Genomic DNA, 8,013 nt, shown 5'->3' with positions numbered 1-8,013 from the left:
CATCTTCTCGTTCTTCCTTTTTTCTTCTCTCTCTTTTGCATCTCTTTCGTTTTATACTCATCTGAGCATAGCTCACAGAGTATATTAATTTTGTTCGCATAACGGTATCCCGTAACGGCATAAACTAATCGAGATAGAAGAAACTTCTATATATCAAAATGATCCGGGCGAGAAAAGAACTTTATTTAGCCATGTCCTTCCGCCCGTCCGTCCGTCTGTCTGCCTGTCTGTCCGAACTTGGCACTCATCTCCGTATCTTTATTCTTATCCTTATCCTTTGCCCTTACCTTATCCGTATACTTATCCTTCTTTTTATTTTTATTCTTATCTTTATCCTTATCCGTATCTTTATCCACAGTACTTCTCTCCAGTTTTCTCATAACTCAGCTGAGCTGATTGGCGTCAACATCTGTACAAAATCTTTCAAGCTACAAACAGATGATGTTAGCGTTAGTGAGGCTAAATGTGATCAACGGAAATACGAACTGTACCCCACCTATGGCTACCAGGTAGTTCTTTCCAACCATTCGATACGCTAAAATCTAGACGCAATATGCGACTTCTTGTCAGGGCAAGTAGCGAGGAGGTTCGCCCCCCCAGTGTAAACAGTTCTCCCCAAGTCGAGGATCACTTTAGCTTCAACATGTTGTTGTTGTTGTTGTTATATTAACGATAAAGGTTTTAGGGAGTTTTATCGATGTTGATGATCCTTGACCGGATATAGATCCGGTACGTGCCGATAACAGGCAACATTAAGATACTATCCCGAACATCTCGGAAACGATTTATACATATAACCACATTAAACCTTCTAGACCATCCCGCCACACCCAGAGCTAGTTTGTGTTAACTTTATTTTGCATAATCACCCTGTCTACATGAGGCTTCAAAATATTTCACAGGCTGAGCAAAAGCTCCTCCGATGAAACTAATTTGTAGCCTCTAGACGCAAGATACGAGGAAGCTCCTTTACAGCAGTAGAAGGTCATCAGTGGCGTCCTTTTTTCACATTTCTTTGAATAGCGGCCCAACCTACCCCACTCCGATGCAGTTTACGCTCACTGCCTGTGAATAGGTTAAACCAGAGGAACCACGATATGGCGAATAGACTATATATTTCTGTCTGTCTTGTACATATGTAAGCCCTGCATGGTAGCATTCATCCTCATAAGCACTTACTGTCACTAAGAGGTGCATTTCCAATACAAAGAATCCATGCGCCGTAACTTCAATACGTTGTAGTTGTAGTTGTGAAGAGAATTGATGCAAACCAAAATAATATCTGGCCGTAGAGCTCGCAGAATTCAATATCTGCATCCTACTTACGAGACAAGCAACATTACGACCCTAAAAGTATGCAATAAATTTTAAGAAGAAAATTTACTTTCAATTAGACTCACCAATTAATTACACTTATTGCACCAATAGCAAAGCATATAAATAATGACGACACGTGGTATTTTGTTGTGAAATATTGTGGTATTTTATATAGAAAAGTGAGCACAATGCAAAAGAGCGACCAACCACCAAAGTAATTAAGTAACTGAAAAGCATTATAAATCAGAGCATAAATATCTTTAATAGCGAACAAGTACTCCACTGAGTCGAATTTGGCATAATCTATGTCCAACAGCTGCTGTTGGGGCGCCACACGGTAGGCTACAACTTGACGTAGCTTCGCACACAATCACTCCAAATAATGTTGCATTGTACGCACATAAACTATTAACTGTATGATACGTACACGCATTGTTAAGATGGACCAAAGACCATTCCAAAAGTAACCAACATACTTCAACCATAACGAAGTTATCATGAAGAGTATGAGTCCAAGCAGTGAAAGCGCCCCAAGGTATGCTATGATATAATGCAATTGCTTAATTAGTACAAATTTACGCACATCCGTACGCAAACGCAGTTTCAAGAACATTTCAATCTCTTCGAGTAGTAGAAGAAAGTTAGCGTGTTGGCTGCGCCTGCATAACGCTTCCATGAGAATCAAGAAATTTGTTAATACTTGCAGATGAAAGAGCGTAACGGAAGTCAGTCACGTAAACAGCAAGTTTGTTAATGGGTCATGCGTGTATAGTCCATGTACGTAAAACATAGCCACCATTAATGCTATGAGCGTTATGTAGATACGTTGGATCAAGTGGGATGTGCTTTTCTTGTAGCAAACGCCTGAAGGCTTTTGACACCACGCTTGTTTGTGATATCTCTTTAATTGGGTGGGACACTCGTATTGCCATTGATTTAAGGAAATGCCAAAAAATATGCAGCAGCGCTGCGAAGCGCGGAATTCGTTTGTCATTCTAACTGCGTAGACACTTTTTGTCGTTATTACGGTGTATCGTGAACTGTAACGACAGCCTGTCTCCATACTGGCCTAACTGAGTGGCAGAGTGTATATGCGTCTATGTGTTTATGTGTTTTGTGTCCAGGTCCGTGCCCTAGCCACAATGTTGCCATTAACATCATATTAACATTAACATTGACAACATTGTACCGATAGTGAACACAATGTTGCAGCGGAAATAATATGTTGCGCTTGGCATCATGCTGTTATAACAAATAAGATGTCACCATACTGCTAACAACTTAGCAACATTGATGAATGCCATGCACCTATGTGTTTGTTATACTCAGTTGAGCAGAGCTCACAGAGTATATTAAGTTTGATTGGATAACGGTTGGTTGTACATATATAAAGGAATCGAGATAGATATAGACTTCCATATATCAAAATAATCAGGATCGAAAAAAAATTTGATTGAGCCATGTCCGTCCGTCCGTCCGTCCGTCCGTCCGTTAACACGATAACTTGAGTTAATTTTGAGGTATCTTGACGAAATTTGGTATGTAGGTTCCTGAGCACTCATCTCAGATCGCTATTTAAAATGAACGATATCGGACTATAACCACGCCCACTTTTTCGATATCGAAAATTTCGAAAAACCGAAAAAGTGCGATAATTCATTACAAAAGACCGATAAAGCGACGAAACTTGGTAGATGAGTTGAACTTATGACGCAAAATAGAAAATTAGTAAAATTTTGGACAATAGGTGTGGCACCGCCCACTTTTAAAAGAAGGTAATTTAAAACTTTTGCAAGCTGTAATTTGGCAGTCGTTGAAGATATCATGATGAAATTTGGCAGGAACGTTACTCCTATTACTATATGTACGCTTAATAAAAATAACCAAAATCGGAGAAGGGCCACGCCCACTTTAAAAAAAAAATTTTTTTAAAAGTAAAATTTTAACAAAAAATTTAATATCTTTACAGTGTATAAGTAAATTATGTCAACATTCAACCCCAGTAATGATGTGGTGCAACAAAATACAAAAATAAAAGAAAATTTCAAAATGGGCGTGGCTCCGCCCTTTTTCATTTAATTTGTCTAGGATACTTTTAACGCCATAAGTCGAACAAAAATTAACCAATCCTTTTGAAATTTGGTAGGGGCATAGATTTTATGACGTTAACTGTTTTCTGTGAAAAGGGGCGGAATCGGTTGATGCCACGCCCAGTTTTTATACACAGTCGTCAGTCTGTCCTTCCACATGGCCGTTAACACGATAACTTCAGCAAAAATCGACATATCTTTAATGAACTTAGTTCACGTGCTTACTTGAACTCACTTTATCTTGGTATGAAAAATGAACGAAATCCGACTATGACCACGCCCACTTTTTCAATATCGAAAATTACGAAAAATGAAAAAAATTCTATACGAAATACGAAAAAAGGGATGAAACATGGTAAGGTAATTGGATTGTTTTATTGACGCGAAATATAACTTTAGAAAAAATTTTATAAAATGGTTGTGACACCCACCATATTAAGTAGAAGAAAATGAAAAAGTTCTGCAGGGCGAAATAAAAAACCCCTAAAATCTTGGCAGGTATAACATATATAAATAAATTAGCTGTATCCAACAGATAATGTTCTAGGTCACCCTGGTCCACATTTTGGTCGATATCTGGAAAACGTCTTCACATATACAACTACCACCACTCCCTTTTAAAACTATCATTAATACCTTTATTTTGATACCCATATCGTACAAACTCATTCTAGAGTCACCCCTGGTCCACCTTTATAGCGATATCTCGAAAAGGCGTCCACCTATAGAATAAGCCCCACGCCCTTTTAAAATACTCATTAACACCTTTGATTTGATATCCATATCGTACAAACATATTCTAAAGTCACCCCTGGTCCACCTTTATGGCGATATCTCGAAAAGGCGAACACCTATAGAAAGAAGGCCCACTCCCTTTTAAAAATACTCATTAACACCTTTCATTTGATATCCATATCGCACAAACAAAGTCTAGAGTCACCCCTGGTCCACCTTTATTGCGATACCTCGAAAAGGCGTCCACCTATAGAACTAAGGCCCACTCCCTTTTAAAATACCCATTAACTCCTTTTGTTTGATACCCATATTGCACAAACAAATTCTAGGGTCACCCCTGCTCCACCTTTATGGCGATATCTCGAAACGGCGTCCACCTATGGAACTAAGGATTACTCCCTTTTAAAATACTCATTAACACCTTTCTTTTGATACACATATTGTACAAACAAATTCTAGGGTCACCCCTGGTCCGCCTTTATGGCGATATCACGAAAATGCGACCACCTATACATCAACCACCACTCCCTTTTAAAACCCTCATTAATACCTTTAATTTGATACCCATATCGTACAAACACATTCTAGAGTCACCCCTGGTCCACCTTTGTGGCGATATTTCGAAACGGCGTCCACCTATAGAACTAAGGCCCACTCCTTTTTAAAATACTCATTAACACCTTTCGTTTGATGCCCACATTGTACAAACAAATTCTAGGGTCACCCTTGGCCACCTTTATGGCGATATCTCGAAACGGCGTCCACCTATGGAACTAAGGATTACTCCCTTTTAAAATACTCATTAACATCTTTCATTTGATACCCATATCGTACAAACGCATTCTAGAGTCAACCCTGATCCACCTTTATGGCTATATCCCTAAATGGCGTCCACCTATAGAACTATGGCGCACTCCCTCATAAAATACTCTTTAATGCCTTTCATTTGATACACATGTCATACAAACACATTCCAGGGTTTCCCTCGGTTCATTTTCCTACATGGTTATTTTCCCTTATGTTGTCACGATAGCTCTCAACTGAGTATGTAATGTTCGGTTACACCCGAACTTAACCTTCCTTACTTGTTTTGTTCTGTATTATGTATGTTGATGTGTATTGGTACAAGGCTATGAACGTGTGAATGCATCAGTGCGAGCGGTCAAGGCACGAACCAAATGTATCTGTGTAGGTGTTCGTTTTGTGGAGCGGTAAGCGTGTGAATGTATGAGTGCCTGATTGTATAGATGGAAAATAGGGGAAAGCCGAAAAGAAAGTTTGCATGTAATAGTAAAAATTTTCCGTTTCTGGATAACGTTCTTTACCACGGCGGTGGCTATAAAAGGGCATCAAGCTGGGCAACGGGCAAACGTTTTCTTGTAACAGTGCCCAGTGCAAGTGAAGTGAAGTGGAAAAAAATAAATAAAATAAAAAAATAAATAAACTAAAAAAGTGTGAAGTGCCAAGTTAGCAAGACCTTTTCAAAAGGTTTAAAAGTTTTTAGTGCGCGTTATTTAAAGACGTCAGAAAAGTCCTGGAAAAGTTTTTAGTGCGCGGAGTTGCGAGGCCTACTTACACTCTAGTCCGGCAGTTTCCATTCGCCAACAAAATTTATAAAACCAGGTAAGTGTAACCTTTCCGTGTTTAAACTCTCTCTCCCAACCTGGCATGCCCACTGGGAAGTTGGCTTCTATATAGCCTAGTTCCCAAGCAAGCCAAAAGAAAACTTGCATCGACATATACATCTCTGCATACAAATATATGTACGTAGATGAATATATGACTATGCAGACAAGATATCCGTAGGCAATTATGTACATGTACATAGATACGCTTTTACTGTTGAACTTCTAAATAGGTTTTCCTTTGTATTTAATTTCAGCGCACAATTTATTTCTCGTTGGGAAAGACCCACCGGGCACGTACATTGGCGGCGTACCGCCCAAAAACAAATACATTGTACTTGGCGAAATACCGCACAACAACAATTACTACCATCGACAAGCACCACACTTTATTATTTAGCCGACGGCAAAGCAATTTCAGAAACATGTCTTATTGGCGAGGTTAGAACGCAGCAACAACAGCAACTACATTCGTACCGGCAAACAACATCCACTACAGCATTTTCTTGTTATATTGGCGGCGCAACACCAACCACAACCGGTATTATTTTTCTATATTGGCGATATACGGCCGCAACAACCAAAACAGCATTTTTTCATATTGGCGGCGTAACGCCCAACAACAACTACATCACTTTGGCGACATACCGCTCAACACCAACTATATCATCCCCATTACATTGGCGACGCAACGCCAACAACAACAACATCACACTGGTGACATTCCGGCCAAAAACAATTGCCACGCATCCACAAACACTACGTTCTATTTAATTCGTTGCATGCGCACACCACAACAACAACGGCAAAAGCACAATAGAATTGGCAACATCGTTAGCACTTTTCACCGGCGGCATTGAGACGCAACCACAACAACAGCCACGAGCAACTACAAGTATAAAAACGGTGGCAATAACCACAACCAAATATACGGCAATACTCATACATTTATTGGGCTGGCCCAGCTGATTCTGATAACGAAAGCAACTATCAACACCAGCAGAGGGAGGAGCTTTCCGGCAACACTTAAGTTTAGCATCATTTTTTTTTGCATATTTCTACGTATTATTATTATATTTCTTATTTAAATACTGTCATAAGGGGGGCATAAATTTGGTAGCGAACAGGACACGCCATTTCCGGGGCCAATATATTTCTTTTTTGGTTTGACAATAAACATTTTTTTTTTACGGCTTCACTTTCATAGCTAATTTAATGGTTGCACTTTTGCTTCCATCATCTGTTCATCTTCCTTTTTTTTTTTTTCCATTTCTACTTTCAGTATGACATTTATTTCTTTTTGATCCATTGTTGGTAATTCTTTGCTCTCACGTTTCCCTTTCAATTTTTTTTTTGCCATTTCGCGGTAAACACACTTTATCATTTTTCTCACATATGGTTTTCACTTCTGTTAAACAGGGCCTAACTCGAAGTTAGCAAATTTTAAAATTTTGTTGTAGCTGTTTTTTTTTTTCTTCGTATTTAAATTCCTTTTTTTTAACGCGATTATTGGCAAAATCGATTCCTGCCAACCTACCTCTTAGCCATCAGCCTCACACCCCGAGGGTGCATATGCACAGTGTGCTTTCAGCACCAAGAATACTTTTTTTTGAACACACATTTTTAATTTTTGTGTTTCACCATCACGTTCGTAGAATTAATACTACCAAAGCACTCAAGATTGCTAGCGAGTGATCTTGGCTGAGTGAGTGCGGGTGGCCAACGTGGGCGTGGCCTGTATAATTGTATGCATGATAGGAGTATTTCTTTTCAGCGTTTTCAGCAAAGCTACTCAACTGCAGCGGCGCCGTTGGACAAGGAGAGTAACTTGGTGAGTGTTTTGAGTGAAACAAAAAAAAAAATTTATCAAAATACGCCTGTTTAGTTGTATGTACATGTGTTAGCACAGATTCCTGCTCTTGAAAAAATAGAACAGGAATTAGCAAAGCAGAAAAATAAAAACAGAGTGCAACGAACATATGTGCATGCATGGAAAACGTCACAAACGTACATTTGCACTTACATACATACCATTTGTTTTCATATACACATAAATTCTTTTCCTTGATGACCTACTTTTGCTGTGTACATAATTGATCTTATGTTTATTTGAGCGGTTGCGGTAGGTCAGAGATTAGGGTACTTGGATTTTTTGTTCGCCCTCTTACTTTGTTTCATTTTATTTGAATTTGCAATTTTAGGATTTAGAATTAGCTCCTAGTAATAATATGGCATTAGGGTGGCCC

This window comes from Eurosta solidaginis, chromosome 4 (assembly GCF_040869045.1).
Source record: "Eurosta solidaginis isolate ZX-2024a chromosome 4, ASM4086904v1, whole genome shotgun sequence".
Taxonomy (NCBI): Eukaryota; Metazoa; Arthropoda; class Insecta; order Diptera; family Tephritidae; genus Eurosta; species Eurosta solidaginis.
Note: the sequence above shows the minus strand (reverse complement) of the source record.